Source organism: Scyliorhinus canicula, chromosome 7 (assembly GCF_902713615.1).
Source record: "Scyliorhinus canicula chromosome 7, sScyCan1.1, whole genome shotgun sequence".
Classification (NCBI taxonomy): domain Eukaryota; kingdom Metazoa; phylum Chordata; class Chondrichthyes; order Carcharhiniformes; family Scyliorhinidae; genus Scyliorhinus; species Scyliorhinus canicula.
Genome location: NC_052152.1, coordinates 127,305,565 through 127,329,269, shown reverse-complemented (window position 1 = coordinate 127,329,269; position 23,705 = coordinate 127,305,565). Strand labels below are relative to the sequence as shown.

At 51.2% G+C, this 23,705-nt stretch overlaps 1 protein-coding gene across 4 annotated transcripts in view; it reads right to left on the bottom strand.

The window, feature by feature from the left end:
• The window catches only part of LOC119969358, a 41,756-nt gene extending 41,084 nt beyond the window's left edge, over positions 1-672 (bottom strand). The window contains exons 1-2 of one of the 4 annotated variants that reach the window (XM_038802900.1): positions 442-672; positions 363-392 (exon numbers count right to left, since the gene is read on the bottom strand). The gene's annotated coding sequence lies outside the window, so the exon portion shown is untranslated. The other 3 variants (XM_038802899.1, XM_038802898.1, XM_038802901.1) reach the window with 3 other exon arrangements.
• Between the last annotated feature and the right edge of the window lie 23,033 nt (positions 673-23,705).

Below are 23,705 nucleotides of genomic sequence, written 5' to 3'. Positions count from 1 at the left end.
CCCCCCCCCCCCCCCCCCCCCCTTCTCTCTCTCTCCCACCCCACCACACACCCCTCTCTCATTCACCCCTCTTGGGCAGTTTCCTGGTTGTAGTTGTTGGAATTGTGCCACTCGAGTTTTATTTTAAAATGGGGAAGCTCAGCGCAGAGAGAGCGAGGAAACAGATCGAGTCCGACCTGAGCTAACCTTCCTGACTCTGGGAACTGGGGCAGTTTGTCAGGAATCAGAGACCTCCCGGTTCCGGGTTCGCCCCTCTCACCGTGCTGTGTACACCGACCTCTTACCGTGCCCACCGAGCCGTGTACACCGAGCTGAGCTCTTACCGTGCCCACCGAGCCGTGTACACCGAGCTGAGCTCTTACCGTGCCCACCGAGCCGTGTACACCGAGCTGAGCTCTTACCGTGCCCACCGAGCTGTGCCGTGTACACCGAGCTGAGCTGTGCCGTGTACACCGAGCCGAGCCGTGTACGCCGAGCCGAGCCGTGTGCGCCGAGCTGTGCTGTCCGGTCTCTGCTCTCACAAACAAGTGGTTGGTGCCAAAACTGAATGTGGAATCATGGGAGCACCCAGCACTAAACTTTCCCAAAACTTTTCCCTGCCGCCGGATCCGGGGCTCGGAGTTGCCAGGAGGTTTCCCAGTTAGTGGGGAAGGCAGTGGCCGGCATTCGGGGTCTCAATCTCTCCCCCCGCCCCCGCCCACGTCTGGCTTCTCGCCAACTTGGCTCCAACAGAGGAAAAACCTGTAAACTGGGCGGGAACCCACAGACACACAACCATCATTTCACATTCTGAACATTTATGTTGTACAAACATTGCAAACCTGAGCAGGCAGCATAAGATCTTCTCAATGTAATACTGATTCTTACTTTAAAAACTATCAGAATTCGAGGAGACCCTCAAACTGTTCACTTCCATCTCAGCAAAGTAAATTCAAATATGCTGCCCCATTATTCCCTTCCCAGGGAATTCCACAATGAGGCAGTTTGGAGCCACTCACGTATTTCTGAATTGGAGACATACAGCACAGAAAAGGCCCATCGAATCTGCTCCCGTCAAAAACAACCACCTAACTATTCTAATCCCATATCCTTGAGTGCTTTGGCATCGCAAATGCACATCTAAATACTTAGTTATGAGTCTCTGCCTCCACCACCATTTCATGATTCACCTGAGGAAGGAGCAGTGCTCCGAAAGCTAGTGTTTGAAACAAACATGTTGGACTTTAATCTGGTGTTGTAAGACTTCTTACTGTGACCACCATTTCAGGCAGTGAGTTCCAGACTCCCACCACCCTCTGGGTAGAAAGGTTTTTCCTCACATCCCCTCTATGTCCCATTTAGCACAGTGGTAGTGCCACACAACACGATGGAGGGTATCCTCAATGTGAAGATGGGACTTTGTCTCCAGAAGGACTGTGCAGTGGTCACTTCTACCGATACTGTAATGGACAGACAGTGGCGTGCAGAGGGTTGGGGGGGGGGGGGGGGCGACGGTGCGTTGGCCCCGGGTATCCATTGGATGGGGGCATCAATCAGAGGCTATTGCTCTCCCCAATGTCACCCAGATGCCTAATTTTTTCCACCTGAATTTAACAAATTGTTTTGCTAAGGGGGGGGGGGGGGCGTCACAATCAAATCCAGTGACTACCGACATGTACCTTGTGTCAGGGTGAGATGACTGCGCTCCCAGACTCCCCCGCGGTGGGGAAACCGCTCTATCCGCCGCGTGGGCGGGCGGCCCGGGACTGCGCATGTCCAAGGGAGGGGGAGCTCCTCACATGCAGGGAAAGGCCCCGCCCCCTGATCTGCGTGCTGAGATGTTGACCAATGAAAAAAGATTGAGGACCGGAGGGTCTGTGGTTCTCCAGCCAATCAGAGCGCGGGCTTTATGTGAGTGATAATTGAGCTTTCACACCGATGGAATCTTCCTCCTGTCTCCAACATCTGAGAGTAAAACACTTTCTTTTCTCCCCCTTTCCATTTCTTTTTTCATTCTGACCATCAATTGGTCACTTGCAGCAACTGAAGGGAAAGGAAGTGAATCCAGGGAGGGTTCAGACTCTGGAAAGCTTGGCCCAGGTCTCTCTCTTAAAAATATTGACATCCTTTGCTCCCTCAGTTTGACACATGAAATGAAATTAAAATCGCTTATTGTCAGGGGCTGTTTAGCACAGGGCTACATTGCTGGCTTTGAAAGCAGACCAAGGCAAGCCAGCAGCACGATTCGATTCCTGTAACAGCCTCCCCAAACAGGCGCTGGAATGTGGCGAATGGGGAATGTGACAATAAGCGATTTTCATTTCATAAGTAGGCTTCAAATGAAGTTACTGTGAAAAGCCCCTAGTATTGACCAGGACATGGGGGTAACTCCCCTGCTCTTCTTCAAAATAGTGGCTGTGAGATCTTCAACACCCACCTAATAGGGACAGACAGAGCCTCAGTTTAACAACTTATTTGAAAGAAGGCTGTTCTGACAGTGCAGCACTCCCTCAGTTCTGAGTGTGATTAGGGATTCAGTCATTCACCCCAACTGCTGACACACCAGCGAGTTCACTCCGGGAAGAGGCCGTTCACCTGCAGTGTGTATGGGAGGGGATTCACTCAGCCATCCATCCTGCTGAGACATCAGTGAGTTCATACAGGTGAGAAGCCATTGACCTGCCCTCTGTGTGGTAAGGGATTCAGTCATTCATCCCAACTGCTGAGACACCAGCGAGTTCACACTGGGGAGAGACCATTCACTGCTCTCTGCACACAGCGGTTTAGAACATCATCTACACTGAAATGAAAATCACTTATTGTCACAAGTAGGCTTCACTGAAGTTACTGTGAAAAGCCCCTAGTCGCCACATTCCGGCGCCTGTTCAGGAAGCTGGTACGGGAAGTTATATTCAAAATGTTTTCCTTTCTCATAATATTTCTCAGTATATTAGGCCTTATACTTGAGTCTTTGGGGCACACAATCAAGATTTGCCCCGGGCATCACCAGACCTCTGCACGCCACTGTGGACAGATGCGTCTGCAGCAGGCAGATTGGTGAGGATGAGGTCAAGTATGTTTTTGCCTCTTGTTGATTCCCTCACCATCTGCTGCAGTCCCAGTCTAGCAGCTTTGTCCTTTAGGACCCAGCCAGCTCGGTCTGTGGTGGAACGACTGAGCCAGTCTTGGTGATGGACATTGAAGTCCCCCACCCAGAGCATATTCTTGCCACCCTTAGTGCTTCCTCCAAGTGATGTTCAACATGGAGGAGTACTGATTTATCAGCTGTTTTTGGCCGGTACATGGTAATCAGCAGGACGTTTTCTTGCCTATGTTTAACTTGAAGCCATGAGACTTGATGGCGTCCAGAGTCGATGTTGAGGACTCCCAGGACAACTCCCTCTCGACCGTCTACCACTGTGCCATCACGTCTGCTGGGTCTGTGCTACTGGTGAGACAGTCCATACCCAGGGATGGTGATACTGTTGTCTGGGATATTGTCTGTAAGGTATGATTCTGAGTATGACGATGTCAGGCTGTTGCTTAACTAGTCTGTGAGACAGCTCTCCCAACTTTGGCACAAGCCTGCAGATGTTAGTAAGGAGAGTCAGCAGGGCTGGGTTTGCCGTTGTCGTTTCCGGTGCCTGGGTCGATGCTGGGCGGTCCATCCAGTTTGATTCCTTTTTTGTGTTTTTTGTGGTTGAGTGGCTTGCTAGGCCATTTCAGAGGGCATTTAAGAGTCAACCACATTGCTGTGGGTCTGGAGTCACATGTAGGCCAGACCAGGTAAGGATGTCAGATTTCCTTCCCTAAAGGACATAGTTTAATGCATTAATTGCCTACTAAGGAATATTTAGTTGATGTTGATTTTAATTTGTTTGGTCTTAAAAAGTCTTAAAACATATTTTGCACTTCTGTTCTTTGTGTCGGTCACTACAAAACCCGTATTGCTCAAAAGTTATTCATCACTTTGGGATCATAACAATATTTACTTTTTGTTTAATTCCTCCTGTTTTCATCTCAGGTGATAAATGGTTGTCTCTTCTCCCTTTCCTCATTGCTGAGTTGATTGAGGCAGCTTGTACTGGTCCACAGAGTAATCACAAAAACAAATTATATAGTAATTACAGACAGTGACTGTTCATCATGAGCTCCATATATAAAAATGTTAATCCCGGTGGTTACATTTTGTGTATATTGGGACTGTGAACCTTCCTTCATCACACTGCAACTGTCCACACGCCTGGGACACACATTGAATTGAATGAGGTTTCCTCTCTGCCATGTTGTGCCATGCATGTCCCTTTCCCAGGAGAAAAACACTGCTCGAAGACATCAGCACCTATTCAGTCAGGAGCAGCACGGTGGCAGTGGTTAGCACTGCTACCTCAAGGCGTTGAGGTCCCAGATTCAATCCTGTCCCTGGGTCACTGTCAGTTTGGAGTTTGCACATTCTCCTCCTGTTTGCATGGGTTTCGCCCCCACAACCCAAAGATGTGCAGGCCAGGCGGATTGGCCACGCTAAATTGCCCCTTAATTGGAAAAAATGAATTGGGTACTCTAAATTTATTTTAAAAAGAAGTAAACCTATTCGAGTCAGAATGTACCTCCTCTTTAAGAGGTGAAGGCTGCTTTAAGTAGCTCTGTCTAGCTTGAACTCATGTTAGCCTCCCTGCTTGGAGGTTTGCTCCCAAAAGCCATTTAGTGCTGGCTGCACTCTGTAGTCGTAAATGAACAAGCAGTGTGAAGTTTGGAAGCAAGTTTGGTGCAACATAAAGATAGATAGTTTTTGATAAAGATAGATAGTTTTTTGATGAATAAAGGGATTAAGGGTTATGGTGTTCGGGTCGGAAAGTGGAGCTGTCCACAAAAGATCAGCCATGATCTCATTGAATGGCGGATTAAGCTCGAGGGGCCAGATGGCCTACTCCTGCTCCTAGTTCTTATGTTCTTATAACCCTCATACTGTATTCCAGCTTTGTTGAATTTTATGTAGTGCCTTATTATATCCTCAAAACTCCTTGTGTGAAGCTGAATTGTAATTATTTTTTGCTACACACTTGCTACTGTTTGTCGGTGATGGAGGTAGTGAATTTTAAAGTAATGGAATTTCAACCTTACCTTTCTAGGTACATAGAATTTACAGTGCAGGAGGAGGCCATTTGGCCCATCGAGTTTGCACCGGTTCTTGGAAAGAGCACCCTACCCAAGGTCAACACCTCCACCCTATCCCATAACCCAGTAACTCCACCCAACACTAAGGGCAATTTTGGACCCAAAGGGCAATTTATCTTGGCCAATCCACCTAACCTGCACATCTTTGGACTGTGGGAGGAAACCGGCGTACCCGGAGGAAACCCACGCACACGCGGGGGGGATGTACAGACTCCACACAGGGTGACCCAAGCCGGAATCGAACCTGGGACCCTGGAGCTGTGAAGCAATTGTGCTATCCACAATGCTACCGTGCTGCCCTTAAGAACAAATTAATCTACACTCCATCATCCTACCGTAATCCATGTACCTATCCAATAGCCGCTTGAAGGTCCCTAATGTTTCTGACTCAATTACTTCCACAGGCAGTGCATTCCATGCCCCCACTACCCTCTGGGTAAAGAACGTACCTCTGACATCCCCACCTATATCTTCCACCATTCAGCTTAAATTCATTGCCCCTTGTAATGGTTTGTTCCACCCGGTGAAAAAGTCTGTCTATTCGCCTGATCATCTTATAAACCTCGATCAAGTCGCCCCTCATCCTTCTCCGTTCTAATGAGAAAAGGCCTAGCACCCTTAAACTTTCCTCGTAAGACCTACTCTCCAATCCAGGCAACATCTTGGTAAATCTCCTTTGCACCTTTTCCAAAGCTTCCACATCCTTCCTAAAATGAGGCGACCAGAACTGCACATCTTTGGGTTGTGGGGACAAAACCCACGCAAACACGTGGAGAATGTGTAAACTCCACACGGACAGTGACCCAGAGCCGGGATCGAACCTGGGACCTCGGCGTCGTGAGGCAACAGGGCTAACCCACTGTGCCACCGTGCTGCCCCCAAATGCTGATATCTAATCCACCGACTGGAAACCAAAATTAAATCTTCAGAAAGATTTTTTACGCAATGATTAAAGTGACTTGAATTCCAAGTTCAAGATGGCTAACCCCAATTTGCATTACTATACTCTCCAAATTCCAATTCATTGGAGTGGAGTCAGTCTGTTGACAAAATCCATCGAAGACAATGGCTGGATTCTCCATTGTTGGGACTATGAACCCGCACCACCATCAAAATGGTGGAGTTTCACGCCAGAAAAACTTGCATCAAAGGGACACAAATTCCTAGTCCTGCAGGAGGCTAGCAGGCACCCGGCGTAGATCTAGCGGCTTTTGCTGCAGATATGGACCCCCACACTTCCGGGTCGGAGGCCGCGCATGCACTCGGACCACAGAGCTAGACCCAAAATAGAACCCCCCCCCCGATCGGCTGCACGCCCTTCAACACCCGCACAAACATTCCCCGGCTGCCTATAAGGCCACCCCGCCCCCGACCTCCGATCGGTCCACCCCCCGGCCTCCGATCGGTCCACCCCCCCAACCAGGGCGGCCGCAGAATGAGTCTGCAGCCACCATGCGAGTATCCTGACCGGCTGGACCATATTAGATCTACGCCGTCAGGACTTCGGCTGGTCGGGGGCGGAGCTGGCCTCTGGCAATGGCCCCAGGCCAGCCCCGATTCCTTGCGGGAAAATGGATTCTCTGCGCTTCCACCGGCCGCGATTTCAGCATTGGGGTGCAGAGAATCCAGCTCAATGACTTCAAGGAAGTGTGAAGGATTTGCATCTCCTGCCTCATGAGTAAGGCATCCATGGCAATAAACTGAGGTAGTCAACAGTTGGAGCTGGGCCATTAAGACTAAACTCTAGAAAATTCATATGGGCTCAAAACATTAACTGTTAATTTCTCCTCAGACACTGTCTGACCTGAGTTTTTTGTTTTTATTTCAAATTTCCAGCATCTGCAGTATTTGCTTTTATTTACATTAAGACTAGTCACTTGGACAATATGATCCTCAAGTTGTCTTCCAGACATGAGCTAATCAAGTCACCGTTGAAATACATGGGCAATGTCTTTTTTTTAAATTCACCGGGCAGTTGGAGAAGTCAACCCTTTGCATGCTTTAAGCATATGTTTTCTCAGCAGAACTGGGGACAGGCAGCTTAGGGAGATGACCTAAGTGGGGTCCCTCCTGATTCCCTTTCTCCAACCCACATGATAAGCTTCAAGCCCTGTTTGCTGACTGTGATCATACAGGAACATGCTGCACTGATAGATTTTTAAAATGTTTCCAATTCAGGGGCAATTTAGCGTGGTCAATCCACCTAACCTGCACACCTTTAGGGCAGCACGGTAGCATGATGGTTAGTACAATTGCTTCACAGCTCCAGGGTCCTAGGTTCGATTCCTGGCTTGGTTCACTGTCTGTGCGGAGTTTTCACATTCTCCCCGTGTGTGCGTGGGTTTCCTCCGGGTGCCCCGGTTTCCTCCCACAGTCCAAAGATGTGCAGGTTGGGTGGATTGGCCATGCTAAATTGCCCTTAGTGTCCAAAATTGCCCCTAGTGTTGGGTTGGGTTACTGGGTTATGGGGATAGGGTGGAGTGCTCTTTCCAAGAGCCGGTGCAGACTCGATGGGCCGAATGGCCTCCTTCTGCACTGTAAGTTCTATGACCTTTGGGTTGCTGGGGTGAAACCCACGCAGACACAGGGAGAATGTACAAACCCCACATGGACAGTGACCTGGGGCCGGGATCAAACCCGTGTTCTCGGCACTGTGAGGCAGCAGTGCTAACCACTGCACCACCCCAACAGTCTTAAGAAAATCCAGCCCAGTATAACCATCTCCTGAAGAAAAAACAACTCCATCATCTAAATCCTTTAATCAGAAAGGTTCGGGGTGGGAGATATAAGAGGGATGTCCGAGGTAGGTTCTTTACTCAGAGTGGTTAGAGTGTGGAATGGACTGCCTGCTGTGATAGTGGAGTCGGACACTTTAGGAACTTTCAAGCGGTTATAGGATAGGTACATGGAGCACACCAGAATGACAGGGAGTGGGATAGCATGATCTTGGTTTCGGACAATGCTCGGCACAACATCGAGGGCCGAAGGGCCTGTTCTGTGCTGTACTGTTCTATGATGTGGAGATGCCGGCATTGGACTGGGGTGAGCACAGTAAGAAGTCTTACAACACCAGGTTAAAGTCCAACAGGTTTGTTTCAAACACTAGCTTTCGGAGCACTGCTCCTTCACCTGAGGTCCGAAAGCTAGTGTTTGAAACAAACCTGTTGGACTTTAACCTGGTGTTATAAGACTTCTTACTGTACTGTTCTATGTTAGTAGCAAACAAATTGAATTCAGCATGAAACTAGCTGAGTCACCACACTACACAACCACATACTCTTACTTTTTTTATGGATTCTAATTTGGCCTACCTATCCTTCCCCACTCTGTAATCTATATTTGTGTGTGTGAACTTAGAGGGCATGTGTTTGAATTTGGAGTGTGAGTGCGTGTGAGCATCAGTTTTGCTTGTGAACTTCGGTGTGTGAACTTTGAGTATGTGTATGTAAACTTTAAGTGCGTGTATAAACGTTAAGTATGTGAACATCGAAAGGGCGTTATCCAATGGCCGCACTGCGCCTGAAAAGCAGCTTGCCGCGTGCATCGTGACCGATAAAAGCCGTGAGACTCCACTCCTAGGATCTACTTGGCTGGCGACGCCTCAAACACAATCTAACACAATCTTGCAAGACGTTGCAATGTAAATCCCGCCCATTTCAGGCAGGATCATGTTTTGGCAAATCTACATATTAGAGCGAGACAATTAGTCTCACTCAAATATGCAGTTTCCTGAGGTACATAAGGCTTTGGGATTCATCCCCTAGCCTCGGAGACCTTGGCGAGCACCATTGGCACTGGTCTCTACAAACGGGGACTAGACCGCACGGCATTCATGGGGGTCTCCAAGGGGATCGGAGGCCCCCAGTTGCATGCCCTTTGGAAACTCTGCACTGCTCTACCGTGGCACTGCAGGTGACACTTGGGCATCCTGGCCCTTCCAAGGTGACCAGGAAGCACGGCCAGCTGGCATAGGAACTGCCAAGGTGCCAGGTTGGCATTTGTTTGCTTGCACACGATCGGCCTGGGGTGCCCCTGCGTGGGTGCTAGGGGAGTTGCATGTGTGGGGGGGGGGGGACCCTCTGAAAGTGTGTTTGGGCTGGGGAGGGGTCAGGGTCGCTTCTGTAGCCTTGGAGATCGGGACGCCATCTCTCCAGCGAGTGGATGTCCCCAGTGTACAAAACGGGGCTATATGTGGCCTCAGCCGCATGTTCCCCGCTGAGTCTCCTTATACACTAGTCACATTGTATAGCCATGTGTTTCTCAGCACTGTGAGCGCTGGAAAAAACACAGCTAAACGGGCTCACTATGGGACTTTGTTCCCAATTGGTTGAATCTGTGCGTGTGTGTAAACTTTGAGTGTGTGAACGTCTGATGTGTGTGCGTGTGAACTTCAAGTGTGTGTCTGTGAACTTCTGATGTGTGTGCCTGTGAACTTCTGATGTGTGTGCCTGTGACCTTCGAGTGTGTGCCTGTGAACTTCAAGTGTGTGCGTGTGAACTTCGAGTGTGTGCGTGTGAACTTCGAGTGTGTGTGCGTGTGAACTTCTAATGTGTGTAAAGTCGAGTGTGTGCGTGTGAACTTCGAGTACGTGTGCATGAAAGCCAGTGCATATTTTATCATATTACTTAGATTGGTTTAAGTATAATAAAGCTAATCTCTTTTGTTAAACCTAAGAAAACCTGTCCTATTGGTTATTTTATGATATCAGTGCTCAGACAACTGAACTGCAAGTATATCCTTTTCAAACAAAAAAATCTGTTATGATAAAACGAGGAAAGGCAAAGAGAGGTACCATTTGACTCCTCGTCTCCTGGTCATAACACCATCCAGAGCAATACAACCCATTTGATTGGCATGCTATCCACCACCTTAAATATTCACATCTTCTACCACTGACACACAATGGCAGAGCATGTCCCATTTACAAGATGCACTGCAGTAATTCGCCCAGGCTCCTTCAACAGCACCTTCCCAACTCACAATCTCTATTTTCTACAAGGACAGGGGCAGCAGATATATGGGAACACCAACACCTGCAAGTTTATTTCCAAGTCATACCCCTGACTTAGAACTATATTACCATTCCTTAATTGTCACAGGAATGAAAATCTGCAACTCCCTTCCTCACAATCCTGTGCAACAGTTCAAGGAGACAGCACACCACCATCTTCTCAAGGGCAATTAGAGATGGGCAATTCATGCTGCCTTACCAGCATTGCTCACATCCCAAGGATGAATAAGAAAACAAAGAGGCCATTCAGCCCTCAAGCATGTCACATACAAAGAGGAGCCGGATGAGATCAGCCATGATCGTACTGAATGGTGGAGTAGGTTCAAGGGGTTGAATAGCCTAATCCGGCTCCTCGTTCTTATTCAGCCTCACACGATTGTTACACAGAAGAAAATAGAAGCAAGTTTAGACTATTCAGTAAAATCCTGATTGCCCACTACAACTCGACTTCCCTGCAATAACCCCATATCTCTTGATTCCGAGTGTGCAAAAATCATTGATCTATGTCCTGAACATATTCATTGACTGAGTTTATCCACAGACTATACAGTTCCAAATGTCAACAACCTTCTGGCTGAATAAACTATTCCTCACCTCAGTGCTAAGCCTCTCAACCCCTTTTCCTGAGATTGTGAACCCCTAGCTCTAGGCAAGTGCTGGGTAACCTGCGGCCGGGAGCCATGTGGCCCACCAGGATTCTGAATGCGGCCCACAAGACATTTTGTTGAATGTTGCCCACATGTAAGTTTGCCACATTCCCGATTTCTGTCTGAGTAGTTTTTTTTCCAACCGGTGTGACACGTAAAGCAAGGACAAGTGAAGTGAATCGTGTGCTGATTGCTCACAACATTAACTGTGAGAGCCGTGCGCTCTCTCAGCGTACCATTTGAGGTGGATTGTTCTATTAACATTTAAATTATTAACCATTTTCTATAACTTGTTATGAAATATTTGCTGTTTTTTTAAGTTATTTAAACTTATTCATGGGCCATAGTGAACAAGCCTGATTTCAATCTGTGGCCACTGAGAAGGACGGTCACTCGTGCTGCCCACTCACTAGCATAGGTTGCCCACCACTGGTCTAAACTGTCCAGCTGAGGGGACACCCTGTCAAACTCATGTTTTGGAGAGATCACTTCTAATCTCCAGAAAATACAGGCCCATTCAACTCAATCTCTTCTCATAATACAATGCTCTCATCCTACAAATAAATCTAATGAACCTTTGTTCCTTCCTCACTAAAGTAAGTATATCCTTCATCAGGTAATGAGTGTAATAACCTGCACAGAGGTCACAGGATGCGGACTATTAGGTTCCCCGTCACGGGGAATATGAACTTCCCATTAAAAGGGTGGGGCTTCCTCTTAACAAGCGAAGCCTGACTGGTATAAAAATCCCGGGCCCGGATGTGGGCCAGGGCGGGAGTACCCTTCGGGGAGTGGAGAGTGTAGTTGTGTTTTTGATTAAACCTTCTGTTTTGCCTCCAAACATTCGTTTCCTGTGGAGGCACTGCTCGCCTCCAACTGTATGTAGTGTTCTCACCAAGCACTTATAACATTGCAGGAACTTGCTTTGGTCTTATGTTCTAACCCCCCTAACAAAGGGAGAATGTTCAAACTCCACATGGACAGTGACCCAGGGCAGGGATTGAACCTGGGTCCTCGGCGCCGTGAGGCAGCAGTTCTAAGCACTGCACCACCGTTCCGCCTAAATCAAAGCTCATAGTCAAACCCGATTCCCCGATGAGCCTGACTGCTATTTGTGCTGCACATATTACACCAGACTCACCTTCTATTCATAGTGAAAGTTCGGAGGTAGAAGCATTCACATGCATCTTCTTTCACCCATGATCCCAGCAGTGTAAGGACCAGTGTTTCATGGAATATTTGTTGTGTATCTTTCCCTCTTACTTTCAATCCTGGATGTAATTGCCATCAGTTAGAGCTGCCAGCAACAAGCATACCGTTCCATCCATACCTACCTTTGTAAAATTCTCCACCCCCCTAGAATTTGATCCCGAGCCCCTTTCCAGATCACAGCATTGTTTCACTGATATCAGGATCAATGTTCTGAATGCCCCTTGTAGAAAACGTTAAAGCTTTTGTGACCTAATCATTGTTTTCTCTTGATCATTTAAAGTAGGAAGACTTAATATAACTCAAATAAATCTTGATTATTGTAGCCAGGCCCTCCTCTTCGTTAAAGAAAATTCGCCAATTCTCTTTGGTCACATATTTTAGACAGCACCATTCAGTAACTGCTCACTGAACTCTCAGTTATTCTGGTTGTGTATCTATGATGAGTTTTATGCATGCGTGTATTGTTTTTGCTGGAAGGCCTCCATAGCTGTACCCGTGTGCAAGATTGAGTTTCTGTGTATATACTTTTGTACACTGAGTCTGTAGGTGCCCCTGTCCCCTTCACAGAACATCCTGTGCACGTAACCCAGCCACAGTTCTTGCATCATAGGTAAAGTCCCCAAATGCTGGAACCGTATTGCAGGTTGAACAAAGTAAAGTTGGCTAATTGTGCAGGTATGGCTCTTCATTAGAACTGGCTCACAACCGGTGTTCGCTGACTGTACTCCTTCCAGGGTTGCTGGGCCTGCTGTGTGCTTGCAGCATTTTCTGGTTTTATTTCACACTTCCAAACATTCATAGCTTTTTTAAATTCACATAAAATACTTCTGTTTAAAATAAGTTGCCATCAACTGGTGGTGCCCAAAACACGACTGGTTCTTACCATCAGTGTTCTGATTCTGAAAGAGTGAGATACAGAAAGTTCAGCTTCATGTAAACTGCGCTTTGGTTTGCATTATAATAAATCTGTGACCATTGAGCACAAACCCTTCCTGTTCATCAAGGCCACAGGATCAATGAAATGCTGAATGTCCACATGAATGTCAGATTAATGATCGGGGGAAACCAGGCATCCAGTGAACACTCGGTTTCCTGTCACCTCCTTGAGACAGATGTGAACTGCTAATTGCAATTGGCTGATGTCTCTGGGGTGACATCAAAGGAACAGGAGGTTGAAAGCTTCATGGTATGGTAATGTTCTCTTTCACAGGTTGCCTGCCACAGATGGCAACATTGATGGTAGCCTGTCCTGGGATGTCCGATTTCCTCTGACATATGCAGATAATAATAATAGTAATCTTAATAATAATATTTATTGTCACAAGTAGGCATTACATTAACACTGCAATGAAGTGACTGTGAAAATCCCCTAGTCGCCACACTCTTGCGCCTGTTTGGGTGCACAGAGGGAGAATTCAGAATGTCCAAATTACCTAACAGCCTGTCTTTTGGGATTTGTGGGAGGAAACTGGAGCACACAAAGGAAACCCACACAGACACAGGGAGAACGTGCGGACTCCGCACAGACACTGACTCAAGCTGGAAATCGAACCTGGGACTCTGGCGCTGTGAAGCAACAATGCTAACCACTGTGCTACCGTGCCGCCCATCGATATAAAGCACAACTGTGTGTTTCAGAGCAACGATGAATGTAGACTAGACACCTGAGTGGTGACTGCACCAACATTTGTTGGGCCTTCGCAAAATTCTCTCCCTTGTCAGAGGCACATTTGCAATGAAACGTGATGCTCAACACTTTGCAGCTTGTAATATAAATAACAAATCAGGATAATGATGAAAAATATTTTTAAAACTGTAAAAATGCCACTTCTCATCAAAAACTGACAAAGCGCAGGGAGAAAAATGTAATTGAAAAACTTTACACAGTACAACAAAATTACCTGTAAAAAGAATATTTGAGTAAATCGAGCCAGGAGGCCTGCTGCACTCAGATAATACAGGTGAGCAGTGTTTACCTGCAGCCACAGACAAACTCCATTCCAATAAATAATGAATGTAGCAGTACTGCTGAGACATTGTCATATCTTAAAGTAGCCCATCAGGGTTCACTCCAACTATGGAACCCAAGCTCGATTCCATCTTCAGTGAGGCTCAACACTATCACCCCACCGTCAGTATAACTTGGCCTCATGAGTAAAGTGTTGGAAAACTGAGATCAGTAACAAGTGGCACTAATAGAATACCTGGGTATTCCCGCTCCTTCCAGATGCACTGTGAGAAATTACTCAATGTCTCCAGTTCATGGAACTGCTGGGATGTGCCATTCACATCGGATCAAAGTGACATCACTGAGTCTCCAGCAGTATTCTCTCAGTTCATTAGCAAAGGGTGCAGTGCCGGGACAAGCTGGGATGTAGATAGTGCCGGGATGTGGACAACAACGGGATGTGGATAGCCAGGATGTGGATAGTGCCAGGATGTGGTTAACACCGGGATGTGGATAGTGCCGGGATGTGGACAACACCGGGATGTAGATAGTGCCGGGATGTAGATAGTGCCAGGATATGGACAACACCGGGATGTGGATAACACCGGGATGTGGATAGTGCTGGGATGTGGACAACACCGGGATGTGGATAACACCGGGATGTGGATAGTGCTGGGATGTGGACAACACCGGGATGTGGATAACACCGGGATGTGGATAACACCGGGATGTGGATAGTGCCGGGATGTGGATAGTGCTGGGATGTGGATAACACCGGGATGTGGATAACACCGGGATGTGGATAACGCCGGGATGAGGACAATACCGGGATGTGGATAGTGCCGGGATGTGGATAGTGCCGGGATGTGGATAGATCATAGATCATAGAGTTTACAGTGCAGAAGGAGGCCAATCGGCCCATCGAGTCTGCACCGGCTCTTGGAAAGAGCACCCTACCCAAGATCAACATCTCCACCCTATCCCCATATCCCAGTAACTCCACCCAACACTGACGGCAATTTTGGACACTAAGGGCAATTTATCATGGCCAATCCACCTAACCTGCACATCTTTGGACTGTGGGAGGAAACCGGAGCACCCGGAGGAAACCCACGCACACACGGGGAGGATGTGCAGACTCTGCACAGACAGTGACCCAAGGCGGAATTGAACCTGGGACCCTGGAGCTGTGAAGCAATTATGCTATCCACAGTGCTACCGTGCTGCCCTTAAATAGTGCCGGGATTTGGATAGTGCCGGGATGAGGATAGTGCCGGGATTTGGATAGTGCCGGGATGTGGATAATGCCGGGATGTGCATAGTGCCGGGATGTGGATAGTGCCGGGATGTGGATAGTGCCGGGATGTGGACAACACCGGGATGTGGACAGTGCCGGGATATGGATAGTGCCGGGATGTGGATAACACCGGGATGTGGATAGTGCCGGGATGTGGACAGTGCCGGGATGTGGATAACGCCGGGATGTGGATAGTGCCGGGATGTGGACAACACCGGGATGTGGACAGTGGCGGGATGTGGAGAACACCGGAATGTGGATGGTGCCGGGATGTGGATAGTGCCGGGATGTGGATAACACTGGGATGAGGATAGTGCCGGGATGTGGATAACACCGGGATGAGGATAACACCGGGATGTGGATAGTGCTGGGATGTGGATAGTGCCGGGATGTGGATAGTGCCGGGATGTGGATAACACCGGGATGTGGATAGTGCCGGGATGTGGATAGTGCCGGGATGTGGATAACACCGGGATGTGGATAGTGCCAGGATGTGGATAGTGCCAGGATGTGGATAGTGCTGGGATGTGGATAGTGCCGGGATGTGGATAGTGCCGGGATGTGGATAGTGCCGGGATGTGGATAACACTGGGCTGAGGATAGTGCTGGGATGTGGACAACACCGGGATGTGGATAACACCGGGATGTGGATAACACCGGGATGTGGATAGTGCCGGGATGTGGATAGTGCTGGGATGTGGATAGTGCCGGGATGTGGATAACACTGGGCTGAGGATAGTGCTGGGATGTGGACAACACCGGGATGTGGATAACACCGGGATGTGGATAACACCGGGATGTGGATAGTGCCGGGATGTGGATAACGCTGGGATGTGGACAACACCGGGATGTGGATAGTGCCGGGATGTGGATAACACCGGGATGTGGATAATGCCGGGATGTGGATAGTGCCGGGATGTGGACAACACCGGGATGTGGATAGTGCCAGGATGTGGATAGTGCCGGGATGAGGATAGTGCCGGGATGTGGATAGTGCCGGGATGTGGATAGTGCCGGGATGTGGATAGTGCCGGGATGAGGATAGTGCCGGGATGTGGATAGTGCCGGGATGTGGATAACACCGGGATGTGGATAGTGCCGGGATGTGGATAGTGCCAGGATGTGGATAGTGCCGGGATGAGGATAGTGCCGGGATGTGGATAACACCGGGATGTGGATAGTGCCAGGATGTGGATAGTGCCGGGATGAGGATAGTGCCGGGATGTGGATAACACCGGGATGTGGATAGTGCCGGGATGAGGATAGTGCCGGGATGTGGACAACACCGTGATGTGGATAACACCGGGATGTGGATAGTGCCGGGATGAGGATAGTGCCGGGATGTGGATAGTGCCGGGATGTGGATAGTGCCAGGATGTGGATAGTGCCGGGATGTGGATAATACCGGGATGTGGATAACACCGGGATGTGGATAGTGCCAGGATGTGGATAGTGCCGGGATGAGGATAGTGCCGGGATGTGGATAGTGCCAGGATGAGGATAGTGCCGGGATGTGGATAGTGCCGGGATGTGGATAGTGCCGGGATGTGGATAACACCGGGATGTGGATAGTGCCGGGATGAGGATAGTGCCGGGATGTGGATAGTGCCGGGATGTGGATAGTGCCGGGATGTGGACAACACCGGGATGTGGATAGTGCCGGGATGAGGATAGTGCCGGGATGTGGATAGTGCCGGGATGTGGATAACACCGGGATGAGGATAGTGCCGGGATGTGGATAGTGCCGGGATGTGGATAGTGCCGGGATGTGGATAACACCGGGATGTGGATAGTGCCGGGATGTGGATAGTGCCGGGATGAGGATAGTGCCGGGATGTGGATAACACCGGGATGTGGATAGTGCCGGGATGTGGATAGTGCCGGGATGAGGATAGTGCCGGGATGAGGATAGTGCCGGGATGAGGATAGTGCCGGGATGAGGATAGTGCCGGGATGAGGATAGTGCCGGGATGTGGATAGTGCCGGGATGAGGATAGTGCCGGGATGTGGATAACACCGGGATGTGGATAGTGCCGGGATGTGGATAGTGCCGGGATGTGGATAACGCCGGGATGTGGATAGTGCCGGATTGTAGACAATACCGGGATGTGGACAGTGCCGGGATGTGGATAGTGTCGGGATGTGGATAGTGCCAGGATGTGGATACTGCCGGGATGTGGATAACACCGGGATGTGGATAGTGCTGGGATGTGGATAGTGCCGGGATGAGGATAGTGCCGGGATGTGGATAGTGCCGGGATGTGGATAACGCCGGGATGTGGATAGTGCCGGGATGTGGATAGTGCCGGGATGTGGATAACGCCGGGATGTGGATAGTGCCGGATTGTAGACAATACCGGGATGTGGACAGTGCCGGGATGTGGATAGTGCCGGGATGTGGATAGTGCCGGGATGAGGATAGTGTCGGGATGTGGATAGTGCCAGGATGTGGATAGTGCCGGGATGGGGATAGTGCCGGGATGTGGATAGTGCCAGGATGTGGATAGTGCCGGGATGAGGATAGTGCCGGGATGTGGATAACGCCGGGATGTGGATAGTGCCGGGATGAGGATAGTGCCGGGATGAGGATAGTGTCGGGATGTGGATAGTGCCAGGATGTGGATACTGCCGGGATGTGGATAACACCGGGATGGGGATAGTGCCGGGATGTGGATAGTGCCGGGATGTGGATAACACCGGGATGGGGATAACACTGGGATGAGGATAGTGCCGGCATGTGGATAGTGCCGGGATGTGGAGAACACCGGGATGTGGATAGTGCCGGGATGTGGATAACACCGGGATATGGATAGTGCCGGGATGTGGATAATACCGGGATGTGGATAGTGCCGGGATGTGGAGAACACCGGAACGTGGATAGTGCCGGGATGTGGATAGTGCCGGGATGTGGAGAACACCGGAACGTGGATAGTGCCGGGATGTGGAGAACACCGGAACGTGGATAGTGCCGGGATGTGGATAGTGCCGGGATGTGGATAGTGCCGGGATGTGGATAGTGCCGGGATGTGGATAGTGCCGGGCTGTTGGTAGTGCCAGGATTGGGTAATTCCAGGGATCTGGAGTGTGCTGGGTTTTGGATATTACTGGGATGTGGATAATAACCAGATGTGGAGACTACCAAAATGTAGTTTGTGTTGGGATGTATATAACATAGGATGTGGATAATGCCGCAATATGGATAGTGTTGGGATGTCGATAATACTGGGATGTGGATTATCCCAGAATATGGATAGGCTGGAATGTGGAGAATACTAGTGTGTGGATAATACCGGGTTGTGGGTAGTGCTGGGATGGGGGACAAGGATGTGGCAGGAGGTGGATAAAACTGGGAAGTGGATAGGGCCAGGATATGGATAGGGCCGAGTGTCGATAATACTGGGATGTGGATAATACCAGGCTGTGGAAAGTGCTGGGATGTTGATAATACCAGGATGTGGATTATCTCAGAATGTAGACAGGGTCCGGTTGCGGATAATGCCGGAATGTGGTTAATAAAGGGATGTGGGCTATCGCAGAATGTGGATTATCCCAGAATATGGATAGAGCCAGGATCTGCATTTAATTAGTTAATTGGATTAAGCCAGTTTGCAGATGTGAGATTCAGACAGTATCAATGTGAGCCACCTTAAAGTGCTGACATTGTTTGCAGTTGAATGCTGACTTTGTGTGCATTAGAGTGTTAAAGTGAGAGTTTGGTGACTGAGGGAGTTGGGTGAGGAGGGAGCAAGTTGCTCCTTTCATTTTGTTTCCTCCACTTCCTCAAAAAGCGTGACGGGAGCCGGTGGTTTACAGAGAGTGCACTGACTGGGAGCAGAGTCGGCGGGCGGAGTTCCAGTTGGTTCACAGGGCAACTACATTCTGTAAGGTAAGAGTTGTTTGTTTTTGGGGTTTTTTTATATTTAATTTTTTTATTTTTGTGTTTGTTTTGTTTTTTGGGGGCAGCAAGCTATATTTGTACCATTTCGCAGAATCACTAATTTTAGAGGGTTCACTTGGGAGAATAGTAGCAGTATATGTTTTTTTTAAGGGCCGTATGGGTGTTTAATCTTTTCTTTTTTTTTTCCCCCTTTAAATCTCTTCGGAGTTCCAATCGGGGGGATGGAGGCTAGGGCAGTTGCATGCTCCTCCTGTAGGATGTGGGTGGTGAGGGACACCACCGGTGTCCCCACTGACGACACCTGCGGGAAGTGCACCTAACTCCAGCTCCTCAGAGACTGCATTAGGGAACTGGAGCTAGAGCTGGATGAACTTCGGATCATCCGGGAGGCAGAGGGGTTGATAGAGAGGAGTTACAGGGAGGTAGCTGCACCCAAGGTGCAGGACAAGAGTAGCTGGGTTACAGTCCAGGGGAAGGAAAAGGAACGGACTGGCAGTGCAGGACCCCCTTGTGGCCGTTGCCCTTCAAAACAGGTATACCATTTTGGTTGTTGTTTGGGGGGGGGGGGGGCAGAGTACTGATCTCAGGATTGCTACCGGTGCCACAAGTGAGGCAAGGAACAGAGAGCGAGTGCAGCTGAACACGTGGCTAAATGGCTGGTGCAGGAAGGAAGGCTTCAGATATGTGGATCTTTGGGATATCTTCTGGGGAAGGTGGGACCTGTACATGAAGGATGGATTGCACCTAAACTGGAGGGGCACCAATATCCTGGGTGGGAGGTTTGCTAGAGCTCTTCGGGAGGGTTTAAACTAGTTTGGCAGGGTGACGGGAACCAGAGCTATGGATGAGAGGATAGGGCAGCTGTTGAACAAGTAGAAATAATATACAGCAAGTCTGTGAGGAAGGATAAACAGTTGATAGGGCACTCAGTGGAATGGGTTAAAGTGTATCTGTTTCAATGCAAGGAGTGTCAGGAATAAGGGAGCTGAACATAGAGCATTGATCAGTACTTGGAACTACGATGTTGTGGCCATTATGGAGACATGGATTTCACAGGGTCAGGAATGGTTGTTAGATGTTCTGGAGTTTAGATGTTTTCAGAAGAATAGGGAGGGAGGTAAAAGAGGAGGGGGTGTGGCACTGTTAAATAGGGAGTGTATCACAGCTACAGAAAGGAGGTAGTTGAGGAGGATTTGTCCACTGAAGTCAGAAGCAAGAAAGGAGCAGTCACTTTATTGGGAGTTTTCTATAGATGCCTCAATAGCAGCAGAGAGATGGAGGAGCAGATTGGGTGGTAGATCTTGGAAAGGTGTAGAAATAACAGAGTTGTTGTCATGGGTGATTTCAACTTCCCTAATATTGACTGGAACCTCCTTACTGCAAATGGTTTGGATGGTGCAGATTTTGTCAGGTGTGTACAGGAAGGATTCCTGACTCAATGTGTAGATAGGCCGCCTGGGGGGAGGCCATATTGGACTTGGTGCTCGGCAACAAACCAGGCCAGGTGTCAGATGTCTCGGTGGGAAAGCATTTTGGTGACAGTGACCACAACTCCTTGACCTTTACCATAGGGGAGATGTCAGAGGTAGGTTCTTTACACAGAGAGTGGTGAGTGCATGGAATGCACTGCCAGCAGAGGTGGTGGAGTCTGAGTCATTAGGAACATTTAAGCGACTCTTAGACAGGCACGTGGACAGCAGTAAATTGAAGGGGTGTAGGTTAGGTTGACCTTAGATTAGGATAAATGGTCGGCACAACATCGTGGGCCGAAGGGCCTGTACTGTGCTGTACTGTTCTATTTTCTATGCATAATACCGGGATGTGGACAGTGTTGGGATGTGGTAGCGTAGGAATGTGGAGAACAGTGGGATGTGAGAAATACTGGGATGTGGATAGCGTTGGGATGTTAATATTACCAGGATGTGGATAATATCAGATTGTGGATAATACCAGGATGTGGATAATACTGGAAAGCGGAAAATGCCGAGATGTGGATAAAGCTGGAATGTGGGTAATCCCAGAATGTGGGTAATCCCGGAATGTGGGTAATCCCAGAATGTGGATGGTACCGGGATGTCGATAATACCGGGATGTGGATGGGGCCGGGATGTGTAAGGGGCCGGGATGTGTAAGGGGCCGGGATGTGGAAGGGGCCAGGATGTGGAAGGGGCCAGGATGTGGAAGGGGCCGGGGTGTGGATGGGGCCGGGGTGTGTAAGGGGCCGGGATGTGTAAGGGGCCGGGATGTGTAAGGGGCCGGGATGTGGAAGGGGCCAGGATGTGGAAGGGGCCAGGATGTGGAAGGGGCCGGGGTGTGGATGGGGCCGGGATGTTGAAGGGGCCGGAATGTGGAAGGGGCCAGGATGTGGAAGGGGCCGGGATGTGGAAGGGGCCGGGATGTGGAAGGGGCCGGGATGTGGGTGGGGCCAGGATGTGGATGGGGCCGTGATGTGGAAGGGGCAGGGATGTGGATGGGGCCGGGATGGGGATGGCCGGGATGTGGATAGGACCGGGATGTGGATGGGGCCGGGATGGGGCCGGGATGTGGATGGGGCCGGGATGTGGATGGGGCCGGGATGTTGAAGGGGCCGGAATGTGGAAGGGGCCGAGATGGGGAAGGGGCCGGGATGTGGGTGGGGCCGGGAGGTGGGTGAGGCCGGGATGGGGATGGGGTCGGGATGGGGATGGGGCCGGGATGGGGCCGGGATATGGAGGGGGCCGGGATGGGGATGGGGCCGGGATGGGGCCGGGATGAGGATGGGGATGGGGTGTGGATGGGACGGGATGGGGATGGGGCTGGGGCCGGGATGTGGATGGGGCCGGGATGGGGATGGGGCCGGGATGGGGATGGGGCCGGGATGGGGATGGGGTCAGGGTGTGGTTGGGGCCGGGATGGGGCCGGGATGTGGATGCGGCCGGGATGTGGATGCGGCCGGGATGTGGATGCGGCCGGGATGTGGATGCGGCCGGGATGGGGATCGGTATGGGGATGGGGCCGGGATGGGGATGGGGCCGGGATGGGGATGGAGCCGGGATGGGGATGGGGCCGGGATGGGGATGGGGCCGGGATGTGGATGGGGCCGGGATGGGGATGGGGCTGGGATGGGGACGGGATGTGGATGGGGCCGGGATGGGGATGGGGATGGGGCCGGGATGTGGATGGGGCCGGGATGTGGGTGGGGCAGGGATGGGGATGGGACAGGGATGTGGGTGGGGCCGGGATGTGGATGGGGCCGGGATGGGGATGGCTGGGATGTGGATAGGACCGGGATGTGGATGGGGCCGGGATGGGGCCGGGATGGGGCCGGGATGTGGATGGGGCCGGGATGTTGAAGGGGCCGGAATGTGGAAGGGGCCGGGATGGGGAAGGGGCCGGGATGTGGGTGGGGCCGGGAGGTGGGTGAGGCCGGGATGGGGATGGGGCCGGGATGGGAATGGGGCCGGGATGGGAATGGGGCCGGGATGGGGATGGGGCCGGGATGTGGAGGGGGCCGGGATGGGGATGGGGCCGGGATGTGGAGGGGGCCGGGATGGGGATGGGGCCGGGATGGGGATGGGGCCGGGATGAGGATGGGGATGGGGTGTGGATGGGACGGGATGGGGCTGGGATGGGGATGGGGCCGGGATGTGAATGGGGATGAGGCCGGGATGTGGATGGGGTCAGGGTGTGGTTGGGGCCGGGATGGGGCCGGGATGTGGATGGGGCCGCGATGTGGATGGGGCCGGGGTGTGGATGCGGCCGGGATGGGGATGGGGCCGGGGATGGGATGGGGATGGGGCCGGGATGTGGATGGGGCAGGGATGGGGATGGGGCCGGGATGGGGATGGGGCCGGGATGTGGATGGGGCCGGGATGGGGATGGGGCCGGGATGTGGATGGGGCCGGGATGTGGATGGGGCCGGGATGTGGATGGGGCCGGGATGTGGATGGGGCCGGGATGTGGATGGGGCCGGGATGTGGATGGGGCCGGGATGTGGATGGGGCCGGGATGTGGATGGGGCCGGGATGTGGATGGGGCCGGGATGTGGTTGGGGCCGGGATGTGGTTGGGGCCGGGATGTGGTTGGGACCGGGATGTGGATGGGGCCGGGATGTGGATGGGGCTGGGATGTGGTTGGGGCCGGGATGGGGATGGGGCCGGGATGGGGATGGGGCCAGGATGTGGATGGGGCCGGGATGTGGATGGGGCCGGGATGTGAATGGGGCCGGGATGGGGATGGGACCGGGATGTGGATGGGGCCGGGATGGGGATGGGGCCGGGATGTGGATGGGGCCGGGATGGCGATGGGGCCGGGATGTGGATGGGGCCGGGATGGGGCCGGGATGTGGATGGGGCCGGGATGTGGATGGGACCGGGATGTGGATGGGGCCGGGATGGGGATGGGGATGGGGCCGGGATGGGGATCGGGCCGGGATGTGGATGGGGCCGGGATGTGGATGGGGCCGGGATGTGGATGGGGCCGGGATGTGGATGGGGCCGGGATGTGGATGGGGCCGGGATGTGGATGGGGCCGGGATGGGGATGGGACCGGGAGGTGGA